This window comes from Gallus gallus, chromosome 1, assembly GCF_016699485.2.
Source record: "Gallus gallus isolate bGalGal1 chromosome 1, bGalGal1.mat.broiler.GRCg7b, whole genome shotgun sequence".
Taxonomy (NCBI): Eukaryota; Metazoa; Chordata; class Aves; order Galliformes; family Phasianidae; genus Gallus; species Gallus gallus.
This window is the reverse complement of record NC_052532.1, coordinates 72,089,572-72,104,263: the sequence shown is the minus strand read 5'-3', so window position 1 is coordinate 72,104,263 and position 14,692 is coordinate 72,089,572.

The following is a 14,692-nucleotide window of genomic DNA, read 5'->3' as shown; positions in this document are numbered from 1 at the left end:
GAGAAAACACTTTTTTTTCTTTATTTATTTTCTAAGGTCTTTTGTTGGTTGATTGGTTTGTTTTGCTTAGGAAATGCTGCCTGTTTTAGTTTGAGCAACCTGTTCCCTTGGCAAAAAAAAAAATATACATGTATATATATATATATATATATATATGGCTATCAGTGTTTAAAGCTGTTAAACTCAAATTTACAAAAGCAAGAGGGTTTGCCGCAGTGTCCTAGACACCATCCAGCTTTGGTAATTACATCTTCCCTAACTAAAACCTTCTTGCAGGTTCATAACGTTCTTCCTGTCCTGCTGAAATATTTTGCAGAGAGCTGCTGTGACGTGATGTGTTAAATGTCTGCCACAATTTTGCCCAGAAGTCAATCACAGATGAAGTGATTTATGATACATGGCACGCATACACACAGATTTTTATTACAATGACTTCTACTGACCTGTAAGAGTTACTTAGGAGAAGCACTTCTGAAGAAATCAGCTCAGTAACTAAATATGGCTTCATTCGAGGCCTCTATTTCAGATTATTTTTTCCAATCCCACCCCATCTCTTATAAGGAGGCACTGAGAAATGGCAGATGCATGTCATCAGCTGTGTTTATAGGACAATAACCTTTACTCTGTCCGTTAATCCCCTCCATAAATACAATGTACATTCCAGAGTGCTGTGCTGCCCCTATCATCAGCGGATAAAAACAACACGTGTGCACCTGCTAAATAAATATTTTCCCTGACCTCGTACAAACGTGACATTTCTTCCTTGCAATTATGCTGGCAAGAGGTCAAAGAGTACCAAAAAGTTCATCCTACAATGCTGATGGCCAAGATAAACTCACAAGGAGAGAGGAGCACCCTGCACAAGTGTTTTTCCACACTAGCTGAGGACATCTAGTGGTCCATAAAGCTTCAGACAATCATCCGCATACCAGTTATAAGCATTATTAAAAATAACAAGCCCTACATATTCTCACACCATAGCAGTAAGGAGACAAAATGGAGAAAATAAGAATGTATGGAAGTGTCTGGTGTTTAGCTGTTGTAAATGAAACTACTGTGGCAGCAGCAATATAATCGGTCTGAGGTTCTTTTTCCTAAAAAAGTGAGGTGGTCCTTGGCTTAAAGAAAGTGAAGAAACACTCTCATGAGCCCACTGAAAAAGAGAAACTCATAGGATCTGGGTGATGCGTAGCACTTGTTTCTGGTTTTAATGAGCCAGACAATTTTACACTTCAAAATTATAACATTATACTGAGCAGAAAACTTTACTGTGGGTATGTTTAAATCCCTGTCTCAGATATGTCCTTGGAGCTAGAGATGGGCCAGGATGTATGTGATGAATGAAGTCTCTTTAAAACTCTGTGATATAGAAATTAAAGTTGTTATTATTTTGAATCATCTGCATCCTATATTTGTTTACATGGACTAATTAGAAACCATGTACCCCTGTTCTTTCTAATATGTGTAACTCTGTGCATGTGTGTGTCTGTTTTCACAGAAAAAGTACACCCAAATGCATGTTAATAAAATTTTCTTACCCAGGAATGGCCAATCTTTCTGATTTTACAAGCCACGTGTGAATTCTTCATGCAGCCAGGAGCCACAAGACACATAATCTGGTATGTCAATGGAATCCTTTGACCAATACATCATTTGCAGAGTTACTACAGTATTTGACTTTAAAGACAGCCAAGCAGTACAGCACATTTCTTGACTCAGATTAAAAGCAGTTTGAATACTTGTGGCTAGACAATTTGTCTTGCCTTTAAAAGAAAAGAAATAAAGAAACCATACCAAACAGTGAAGCAGCATAAAGAGGCTGAGATGTAGGACTGAGAGACTGTGGGGAATTTTTAGCTTGCCTGCTTCAAATCAAGATCATCCTTTTTACCTTTCCACAGTCTTACTCCCTTTGGTATACATGGTTATCACAAAATCTTATTCTTACAGTCTCCCAGATGCTAGAATTAGATAGTGTCTCTGGAAAATGATGCCAGTCTGGATAAACAGAGTTGTGCAAGTAATGCTTTCTATTACAACACCTCTCATCCAGTGAGACTCCAGAGAAAAGCATATGTGTATGAAAAAAACAGATTTATTATTTAATAAGTAACACAATGTTAATGTCTTTATTATTCTTTATTACGTATATGTGTCTATACACAAATACGGAGAGATATCTTTGCATCTTACTTGTTAGGACTTTTGTGCCCAAAACAAAGCAATCCTGTTCTGGGAATGAAACAGAGCAGCAGCTGGGTCACTCAGTATGTCCATTGCCTTTTGAGCATGACACCAAGATCTTTCTGCAAGAGGAACTTTGCACCAAAAAAGCTGCCCAGTATAACTGAGACAGCACACCTCCCATGACTGTCACATGCCAAGAAGGGGAGTAGGGGATGGGTGGAATTCAGTGTGTAGTACATGTTCATGGGCACAAGAATATTTGAATTAAAAAAAGGAGAAAAGCACCTATATACAGCCACAGCAGTGTCAGTGTCATGCTAGAATAAGAGGCTTTGCTATGAGTCCCTGAACTCCACACATTCACCCAGCGTGCTCTTGCCATAGTCCAGCCTAGAAAGGAGAAAAAAAAAAAAAAAAAAAAAAAAAAGGAGGCTACTGAAGGTATTTTAAAAAGAAGAAAAAGAAAATCAGTGCATGGAAAGGGGCTTAAAACATTCACAATGTTATTTAGCTCTAACAAAGAACAGCAACCCCAGATGACCTTCTGGCTCCTGTCTCCACCCAAGTTCCTGGCCTCCGGTCAACGTCCTGGCAGAAGTTGCAGACATCCGCAACGCCATGCCAAGTGGCTGTTTTGTCTGTAGATATGTAATAGAGATTAGAGGAGTGGTGAGGGGAAGCTGCTACACATGAAACAGCACCTCTAAACACAGCCCTGGCACCGAATTCCCAGCCACAAACATTCTCCCAGCAGCACCAAACACCTCCCAAATGTTCTGGAGGCTTAACAGGACCCCAGAATGCCCACCACTGCAGCCTATGGGTCCTTCCCCTCCACTCAGCCTTGGCCCACATCAGGGCCAAGGCAAGGCCTTCGTATCAATGATTAACTCCTGTCCATGGGGCTCCGGGCCCGCACGAGGGGTGGGCTTGTGATATAGGGCTGTGCTGGTGAGCTGGGTCATGGATCACCAATCACCTCACGGTGCGAGCGTGCCAGCTGGTGCTTGGATGGAAAGAGGAGTGTAGCTCTGAGCACAGCTTGTTAACACTTTCTGCCTGCAGTCAGTCTCACAGATCCCAGCCTCTGGTGGAAATGGCTTTTGTTTTCCCGTAGTAGGCTTTAAAAGAAAACCTAGTTCTGACTTCAAATACTTTTTCCTCCCTTTTTTCACTTGAGACAGGAAACTGTTCTTTCATGTGTTGAGAAATACAAATTATGACTGGCAGGACATTAGAGTGCAGAAAAACAGCTTTTGGAAGAAAACCTGGAGGAGCAAGTGAGGCAGATTAAAGGTTAGGCCCTGCATCTACCCATCCAAGCCCTTTGAGTCACACGCAACTGCTTTCAGGATTTTGTCTGTATTTTCATCACAGAACTGGATAGATCTGCAATTTAAATAAAATGCAAAGTGGGAGGGGAAAACACTGCGTTCTCTCTTACTTTCTTTCTCCTTCTCCTCTGTTTTTCTCCTTCTTCCCCTCCTCCTTGTTTTCCTCCTCACTTGTGTGGAGAATAAAGCAAGCTAACATTTTTACTTTTACCAAGACCAGTATTACTGGGGAATGGCAAAGGAAGCTTTACTAAAATAATATGTTAATTCGGTACAGTGTAAAATGTATGACTATTGTGTTTAAGATAGTTTGTAATAATTATGCAATGTGTTACTAAATTCTCATTGTGCTAATATTTGGGGTGAATTTAATGCCATAAGAAATCAGGCCAGAGAACATGGTGCCTCTATTAAATACACAGATCCAGTAAACACTTCGGGTCTTTTAGGGGAGACAGCACCAGCTACCTGTCATGAGGCTTTACCTCCATTCCTAGCCAGATTACCAGTCTGCAAAGCTCTTGCTGCTTACCTTGCTCTGTGGCCCATTCCACCACCCCTCCAGCAGGCTGGGATTCATGCAGCAGTACAGCCTCATGTGGGAGGAAGCTGTGTATATACATTCGCTCTGGGAATAATTAATCAACATCAACATTATTTGATCCTTAGATAGAAAATCATCAAGGAGAAACACAAGCACTGCAGAAAATGGTGCTGGTAACTTGGTATGCAGGAAACTGTTGCTGAGTCGAAGATGAACCAAAACCTCTGCATAGCAGTATTCAAGCAGGGTCCACTTCCTTCAGGCATCACCATCCTCAGGTACTCCTCCAACACCAGGCACTCCCCACTGTCCTCTCCATTTGCCCTTGGACAGGCACATGGGAGGACAGCTGAGCAACAAGTTCAGCAATGAGGGCAGGATACTGTGTATTGCCAAAGGTGGGCCTAGGGGTGATGTGAAAATAAGCTGTGTGCAACTCCAGTTTTTTCATAGCAAACCAGCACTTGACATTATTTATGAAGAAAAACAGCTCACTTGTCTTTCACTGCTTCACAGCATCTTCCAGACTATCCCAAATAATAGAATCAATCATAGAATCACGGAATGGCTCAGTTTGGAAGGGATCTTAAAGACCATCCTGTTACTGCACCCCTGCTGTGGGCAGAGTTGCCAACCACTGGATCAGGCTGACCAGGGCCCTGTTCAACCTGACTTTGAACACCAACAGGGATAAGACATCCACAGTTTCTCTGGGAAACCTGTTCGAGTTGTGAGTAAATAATTTCTCCCCAGTATCTAACCTAAATCTTCCTCCTTTTAGTTTAAAATCATTCCCCCTTGTCTTACCACTATCAAACCATGTAAATGTTGGTCCCCCTCCTGCTTATAAGCTCCTTTCAAGTACTGAGTGGCTGCAGTGAGGCCTCCCTGGAGCCTCCTCCAGGCTGAACAATCCCAGCTCCATCAACCTTTCTTCACAGGAGAGGTGTCCAGCCCTCTGATCATCTTCATGGCTTTCCTCTGGACCCACTCCAACAGCTCCACATCATGTTTGTGTCAGGGGCCCAGGCCTGGATGCAGTGCTCCAAATGGGGACTAAAATAATAAAAATAATATTAATAAATAATTCTGCAAAGATAGAAAACTGAGATCGCAACAGCATGTTCCACTGCACTTTTCACAGAAACAGGCTTTTGAAACTCTGAGCAATTGATGTGCTCGGCCTTCCCCTGCTGAACTTGTGTTTGGGGCAGCATCCTCCAACAGTCCTCAAACTGTGCAGTAGTAGGGCAGCCACAACCACTCTGCATTTCCCCATAGTTCACATCACTGTAGTTTACAGAAGAGCAATCCCTATTCAGCTTGTAAGACAGTTCTGAATCTTTTGGGAAGGGGGATGCCAACAAATGATTTCTATCCCACAACCATAACTCCTTCGTATTGTTTTTCTCCAGTTTTCTGTACACTTGAAATTCCTTTCCCCTTTCTCTTCTGAACTGAGACTGCCTGACTTTTTTAAAACTAAGTAAAAAACTAATAAACCACAACAAATAATAATAAATAAATAAATAAATAAATAAATAAATAATGGAAATAACAAACAAATGTTTGAGGCTTGAAGAAAGCTCTGCCTAGGAGTACTGATATGTTGTGAAGATGAGAGGGTGAGAGAAGAAACCTTTGGCTGTGATGAGATACAGATGTCCCATTCTGGATGTGTCCAGCGAAGTTACTAAGTCAATATTTGTTTTTATTGGGTCCCATCACACAAGTGTGTTTATTAGCATAACAAATTTGCAATGGCTAAGGAAAGGAAAAAAATGACTTGCCTAATGGAAACGAATTGTGCAGCATAACCTGGTGATACTTAGGACTCTCTTGTGGTATTTAAAGGCTCTCCCCACACTGAGAGAAAGAGCCTTGACTCAGGCGCCAGTAGGTCTGTAAAGCCATTGGTAGAAAGCCAGGGCATACCATTTAATGGAAGGACATCATTAAATATGCCTTTATTTTTATTACTTTGTAATATTATTATGCAGCTGAAATAAATCACAAGTTGTTTTTAGTGGGATTCGGTCACAAGCCACAAAAGCAATGAGCTGGGGGGCTTGCTTCTTGATCTCCCTCCAAGCAACCTTCTGTACTCACTGCAAACAGCAAAACTTGTGCATAGAGGTCAGCCCAGGGACTTTTGTTCCTTCAATATTTTTTAAAGCATAATAAACAAGTTCAATTTCTTGAATTCACAGGACCAATCTCCAGGCTCCTGGAGCCCAAGACTGCAGGCAAGCACGTGCTGCAGAGCCCCCAGACAAAAATGGATGGCTCAATACTGATCCTATATCACCGACTCACTGGCCAAAAGAGGAATGGAAGAGGGTTGGTGGAGGTCAGGAGGGTTTCAGCTATCTTGCATGGTCCCAGCATGACTCCAAATTCCCCTCCCAAATCAGAAAGTGCAAAGGTGTTGCATTCTCACCTACCTAGTTTGCTGCAGTGCAGCATCACTGAACTAGAGAAGGGATTTGGCTCAGACCCTACAACCACATGAGCAAAACATGAAGTCTTCGGGCATGCAGAAGAGAAGTTAAAAAAGAACATGTAAAAATCTGTGCTCAGACCTTCACCAAATTGTGACAAAATATCTCAGTGGAGAGGATCTGTTCTTGGCTGTCCTAAGAAACCATACCTTGCTTTCATGCATCGGAAAGCATGCAAAGTACTGTTTGTCTGTAGATGGGATGAATGCTTAAAAATTTGTTACACGGTCACTCATCTTCTTAACTCTTATGTGGGTGAGAGACTAGCTTTGTTATACAAAACATTCTGTAGAAAAAAATATACATACGTATGCAAATAGGAAGTTACTGACCCTGGTGTGCTAATAATGTTAACTTCACAGGTTTTGCATTTGTGCTTAGTGTGCAAGTTCTCCCTTGAACATTTTTTTTCCATTTTTTTAATTTAGATACTCACACACAACCTCACAGAGAAGGAGAATGTTAAACTGCAATTTAGAGAGTACTGGTGAAATGCTGGTGTATTTTGTGTGAAGCAACCAATAGCTCTGTACGTTATCTTTAAGATGCCTTTTCATTTCTTTCTGTCAGGTAAATGTTAGCAGGAGGTTTATCGTTGTCACCCTTTATTTTTATTTATTTGTTTGTTTGTTTATGAAGTTACATTATTCATGTGAACAGTATGTGTTGCAACACTCCTTTGTCCACTATTTAGATACAAGGTATTGGGGTCTTGAGTTTTGTCTAAAGCATGTCCAATCCAAAAGAGTCTGCCTCAGAAGGCAACCTTGAAAGGCTTCAGTTTAAGACCAATTAAGATGCTGCAAAGTGCAGATCAGAGAGGTGAGTTACCATGCTTCAGGATCAAGAAGAAATCATTAACAACATGTTATGAAGACTGTTTCACTCAAAGAAGGGGAATCAACTTTTTACTCGGGTAGATAGTGATAGGACAAGGGGGAATGGTTTTGAGGTCAAGGAGGAAAAGTTTAGATAGGATGTCAGGGGGAAATTCTTCACAGAGAGAGTGGTGAGGTGCTGGAACAGGCTGCCCAGAGAGGCTGTGGATGCTCCTTCTCTGGAGGTGTTCACGATGTTCAAGACCAGGTTAGACCCTGGGCAACCTGGTCTAGTACCTGATCTGGAGGTTGTTGGCCCTGCCTGTGGCAGGGGGGTTGGAACTTGATGATCCTTGGAGTCCCTTCCAACCCAAGTCATTCTACGGCTCTATGATTCACTGCAGAAATACAAAAAATTCACATGGCCTATTCTTGTCTTCAGTACAGTTGTGTTTCAGTCAAGATTACTCTTACTGTGACAAGGAGCAAAAAGTGGGTTTAAAAGTACATCTTATGTGACTCACAAACATCAGAAAGGAAACAAATGACCACTCTAGTAAAATTGCCACCATTACACTGACACCCCTGTGAAAAGCCTGTGATCTGGAAGAAGAGAGGAGCTCTGCTATTTCGTAAGCAAAGCTGCTAAGTATCTTTCTACAGAAGCAGTGGGCCCACCAGCTTCCCCAGTGCCAGGAATCTTCTGTCAGCAGCACAGAGCTCAGATGTACCACACAGGTAACAGCAGCAACGGCAGCAGAATAGGCAGAATGTGCTCAAAGGATTTTCTTTCCAAAAACACAGAGGGATTGCAGAAAAGAAGCCTCTGAACAACATATGAAGACAGGCAGCAAATCCAGGCCCGGTTTCTGACTGATTCTGCTGCAGATTCCCAGCAGGCTCAAGGCCAGTCCTCTTATCTCAATGTGCTTCAGAGATTATCTCAGAGACGGTATCTTGTTCATACAGTCACCACTGGGGGAAGCAGTAAAGGGGAGGGAGAAGAGTTAGAGTACACCCACAACCAGTCCAGCATTTCACAGGCATCAGCACCCTAAGAGATGCTATAAAGGTACAGGTCTGTAGGCAGAAATATCTGGCAGGTTCCTCCTGTATTTCTGATGATCCTTCAATTTCTGTTCCTGAAATACAGGAATGTTTCCTTACCACATGTTCTTTGTATCCCCCTGCTCCGAATACATGCATACAACGTTCTTATTTGCATTTAGGCCTTGGATTACAGAGGAGTTCTGTTCACCAACCTAGAGGGACCTATGCTCCCCTCCTTCTTTTGCTGTGTCTGCCAGTGGAAAAAAATGAGCAAACTCTATTTACAAATATTTTTGCCTCTTGGCCCTCTGCCTAATGCTGTGCTATTAAGGCTGTGTTGTTCCACTAAACAGTTGCCAAATATTTTTTCATGCATGCATTGCCTTGCTTTTGAGTTCAGATATTCTCATTCCACTACCCACTGCTTCATTCACAGTGAGTGCTCTAGACTTCAAGATTGACAGAAATTTTCCCCTTTACTACACTACTAAAATATAGTCTCCCAGAAGTACAGGTGAAGTTCTTCAATTAAGATATTTTCTGTCCCAGCCTCTCCCTTTGTCATGGAAAATGTCCTGCTAACCTTGAAGCACCATTCCCCAAAACTTCACACTTACATCAGATGAGGTCAAGGAAGCTGTAGCAACAAAAATTGACACCCCAGTAGAATTTGGGTACCCAATTCTGAAAACAGTATCCTGGAAAAACCTTCTCTCAGCTGGAGCCTGATTCCAAAGACAAGTAATCTCTCCTTTCTGCATGCCCAAAGATGTCACCTTACTGTATAAGCCAAGTTACAATCAAGGAAAATATTTCTCCTCCTCTTCTCCCTGTGGCTCTTGATGTAGTAACCATTCTCAGAGCATATTTTAAGTATTTTTCTTCCTCCAAATTGCCTTGGTGGCCAAAAATTTCTTTTAAAGTGCAGAATGAAGAATTGGTCCACGTTCACCTTCCTGCCATCTTCCTTCTTCTTTACACCTTTCTTGAACAGTGGCCTAGAAAGTAAGGCACCCTCTTTCCTTCTTTCCATCTGCAATGACAGAGTCCCCTGGGATGCCCTTAAAGAGCATCTGTAGTCCAGATGGAGACCAAACATCCAGCTAATCTCATTCCTTACCAGTCCTGCTGAACTTGAGCCAGCATGTCTCAAATGACTTTATTACACGTATCCCTGTTTGAAGAATCACTCCAGTGATTCTTGATGAATTACTTCTTTTTGTCTTTTCTTGATAGCACAGAAAACTTTCAGGTCTACTCTGTGCCTGTACAGACCATTTTGGTTAGGAATTAATGCATTAGTGTCTTGTAAGCAAATAGCAAATATGACGGTAATGCTACATGTTCTGACACACACCATCAAATACAGATATGATTAAACAGCCTATGGGTGGTTTCTATTTGTTTTCATTCTGGCGTAAATCATTTTGGTAATCAGACAGAATACAGACTATATGTAGAAATTGTATGGAAGGAAGGAAGGAAGGAAGGAAGGAAGGAAGGAAGGAAGGAAGGAAGGAAGGAAGGAAGGAAGGAAGGAAGGAAGGAAGGAAGGAAGGAAGGAAGGAAGGAAGGAAGGAAGGAAGGAAGGAAGGAAGGAAGGAAGGAAGTCCACCGTTGCTCACATTTTTAATGTCTGTGCAAGTATATTCATGCTTCTGTGAGTAGTGTTCTGTCCCAAATGCACAGGCAATACAGTTTACTATCATTTCAACAGCAGCTGAAACAGACAGTGATAAATGGATGTTGAAGAGCAGTCAAAGAATGCAAGTATCATATCTGTAACTGTAAATGGTAGCATGGGAAATCTGATTCTGAGGCAACTAAAGAAAGACTTATGCCTCTAATGAAAACAGCTCCAGTGTCAAAACAGCATAAGTTCCCAGGAAAGATAAAAGCACAAGAGCTATCTCCAGAAATTAATCAGAAAAAAAAATCTGAGTAAAAAGTACATGTGAGAAAATTGCTAGGATAATCTGGAAATAGGAAATAATGGCAACATTATTAATTATTTTGATTTATGCAACTAGATTTAATAGTGATATAAGACACTAAATTAAAGCAGAGATAGAATTTCTTTCTGTTTTCATGTCAGTTCTACTAAGCTCAATGTGTTTCTAGGATCACAAGTACAATCAAAAAATCCAGGTGGCCTTCAGCAAGAGAATTCCAGCACTCAGTTTCTTGGATCTGCAGTTGAAAACTGATGGTATTGGAGATGTGACTTTGCACATGTAAAATCCTGTCTGTGTAGCCTAATCTAGCTAGTTTATGGATAACACTAACGGTGAAGATGAGCCATGCAGCCTGTAGGTCAGGCAGTCACACAGAACACAGTACTTTGAGAGACAACTGGGCTGCTAACTACTCCCACCACAACTGCACAAAGCCCAATGTTTGTCCCTTCCCCGCTCCTGTTTCTTAGGCTGGCACATGCTGAAATCACATCTTTTCCTTAGCTGTGTAAACATGTCTTATATCACTATCGCCTCCTTGGCCCTCTGACTTGTCATCACATCCAACTACACTGATATAATCCTTGTATCTGCCCTTATGAGGAAGGAGATGAGTTATTCTCTTTCTATCTGGTAGTTCAGTCAAAATAAACTCTAGCCATCAAACACACTTATCTAGATAAAGACTTGCCATTTTGGGGATGGATGGTGATGGCTTCTCACCTGAATGAACTCCTTCATTCTCACTTGTCAGATACTAATGTGAATATTCATCTTGATCAAATGGTTGACAAATCTTACTGTCCCAGTGTAAATCCATGAAGTGGAAAGAGTACAACATGAGCCACTAAACCAGATTCTCCCCATGCTGTGTACTTCCTGTCTGCTCACTTGATGGATGTCTATGCTGAGACAGATTCTGAAGAGAAAGTCTGGAGATAGAGCCACACAGACTATTGAGCATCTTGGTCTTGACCATGCTGTCCATTTCTTCAAACACAGCTCTAGGTCTGTGTCTCTTTCTGATTAATGGCAAGAAACAAGTTTGTGATCTTTAGATCAAAATCTTTCTTTATCTTACATATATCAACATATTAACATATATCTTATATTGCAAGGGTTACTGGTAGTACACTGGGATCAGACAGGATTGAAACACTTCTTCAGAGTCACTGGATCACAGAGACACCTAGAGCCTCTTTTTTATGTAATTGCAGACAACGCCACAGAAGTCTAAGTTTAAAAGGATGGAGAATATTTTCAGAATATATGCAAACTCTGCTTCAGTGTTATGTGAAAAAAATTCATTCTTATAAAGGGTTAGAGACAAACTTCATACTGTAGTCAGATCCCTTAGCCTGACCTGAGCAGCCCCAATGTGACCAAACTAATGAAAATGAAGCAAGCAGATATCCACTTTGACAGTTCTATCACTATCTCCATTTTACTGGTGCTGCCAGATTCTGTGTACATCTCAGGCCAAGTCTCCATCATGCCCAACGAGTGGAATTTAACATTCCCGGTGACACAATCATGTTGTGGGACACTAAAGCCAAACAGCCAGCTCATCTTTCATATTAACTTCTTAAACAAAAGAGACACCTGTGTAATTGTACTCAATGGAAATGAGGGTGACTTAACATCTTAAGAGCTGGGTGAAGCTCTACTCAGTTCCATCCAAACACTACCTAACTCATGGGGATAAAAAGAACTGTGCTGGAGGCAGTTCAATCTAAATCAACAGATCAACCATTAAGTATCACCAGCAATTAAAAATCCATCACTAGCGAGCCCTCTGCTCCATCCTTGCTGCATATTCATGGTTTCTGGACCCAGGTTTGGCAGCCCAAATCCCTTAGACTACCATCAAGAAAGATTCCTTTCTTGAGAATTCCCCAGAACCAATGTCCTTTGTATTTTTCCAAGAACGTGTCTCACCCCTATTTATTCAGGCTAAGGTAGAGGCCAGGGACCTGAATCAGGCTGGGTGCTGTCAGCACGTGGCTCAGGAGAGCTTGTACAGCACAGCTTGTAATGTGATTATGCAAGGCAAACGCAGACAGATGGGTGATATACCAGCACAGCGTCTGAGGTGCAAGTCAACACTGTCTTTAAATAAAGAGCCCTCATCTTCCATCTCCCTCACAGAAAAGCTGTGCCCAAATGTTTTCTGCAGCCATTTTCAACATTTTCATAAGATATCCCCACACTGTGTCCCTTTATTGCCTTCTCTTTTTATTTTCAATTCTTTTAAAAGTGACCACAAGCCCTTATATTGCTTAAAAACAAACAAAACAAACAAACAAACAAACAAAAAAAACGAAGAAAGCAGGGGGAAAAAAATCAAACAATTATTAGTAAATGTCATAAAATCCTTTTCCTTTGCAGAAAGGAAGAGGGAGAATCTGCACACAACTTAAGCATCATTCTTGTGGCCTGTAGTGTAACTACCAACCCTTCATGTCATTCCTTTTTCAAGCATAAATCAACGCCAACCCTCTATTATCCTTCATACATACATCATGTAGTGGCCAAAATAACACATGATCACTGTCTGGGAACAACTGATATTAAAAATTTTTCCTCAGCCAGCATAGATCACACAGTAGCTATATACACAGACCTGTATCATCAGCTGTTAGCTCACTGTGGAATGAGGCACTCACATGATGTACTCTGGCTAGCTACACTTCAGCCACGCAGCACAGCTTTGGAACAGAACTGTGGAGCACATGGGGCATGTAAAATACTTACCAACAAATGCAAATCAAAAAAGGTAAAGTTAAATGGAAAAAACACAAACTGCTATGAGTGAAGCATTAAATCAGCCAGTTATGGACTCCGTTTTAACATTTTTGCAATGTGGCTTCTGAAACAAAAAGACTATATTATGTCAGTGTGAATGGAAAACTGATTCTTTCACCAAAGAAGAAGAAGAAGAAGAAGAAGAAGAGGAAGAAGAAGAAGAAACAGGAAAAGGAGAGAGCTGTATGTGAAAGACTCCTTTTTTGTTAATGTATTTTTTCTTCTTAATTGGAGAACTAAAAAAAAAAACAGCTAGAAGTTGGCAAAATTTGGTCAAAACCTTTCAACTGCCAAAGTGTAAAAGTTCTGGCTTTCTTTATTCTATAGAGGTTGTTTTCATTTTCCACCCAAAACAAACAAACAAGCAAACAAAAAAGCCTTGTTTTCAATGCAAATCTCATTTCAATTTGAACTAGTCACAAGCTGCATGGACAGATATTCTCTCCTTCAGATGACTCCCCTCCACCTCCTCTGCTCAGCTCTCTCTTTTATCTTTCTGATGCCTGCAAGGGAAGAGGATGAGAGCCAGAAGGAAGAAATTAAAAAAGCAGAAAAAAGCAGGAGAAATCAGAGAGGAGGAAAGAAAACTGGAAAAAGAGTCACTAAGGGTAATGTAAAGAGGCAGGACCTCTATTCTTCCCTCAACTCTGCAGTTTGTCTTCCACTTTTGACTGGTGGGACTTGCCCATAAGAAATGAGGCATCAGGGGATGCTGAGCATAGAAAGAAGTGGAAGGGGCCCAACAAAATGCAGATGGTGGGAGCAGGAAGGGTAAAAGAAAGGACAGGATTATTTTCCTCCCCTCCCCCTTTAAAATAAGTTTAATTTTCTTTTCTTCAATTGTGGTAAGAAACCCAGCATATTTATGGTCTAAGTGGTAAAGGAAAAGTTTGGGAAAGGAAACAGAGTGAAGTGATTTGTCCAAGTTCACATCCCATTTTATATCCTGATGCCAAGTCAATTCTTTCCTCCACGTTGCTTTAAATTTAACTGCCATTTACTGATTCCCCACTTTCTATTAAGTTCTCAGGCAGCCCATAGTTAATGTTAATAGCATAGTTAATATGCTATTAGTTAATAGTTTATTATCACATAGTTAATGTGATAGCAATGACAATTTTTAGTGAAACTGATTTGAGGAAGTTATAATTGTTGAAGAAAATTATAAGACATCAGAAAGAATAACATTAGCAGACCCTGTTGCTCTGGTGACTTCTGACATCCAAGACACAGGGCAGCCCTGGTTCTGTGGACTGTGCTGTCTTGTGTTTTCGTGGTGCAGACACAGAAAGCTGGCAGCTCACATTGCCTTTTGATGTGCCAAGAGAGACCTAGGATTGTGAAAATGCCTTCCCACATACAGTAGCACAGAGAATAGCTCCTTGGAAACAGAGGGTTCAAGAGCTGGGAAATTCTGCAGAAAAAAAAAAAATTACGTAGTACTTTTCTTTCAAAATATGATGTGTAAAAACAGAATTGTGTTAAGGAAATAGAAGAA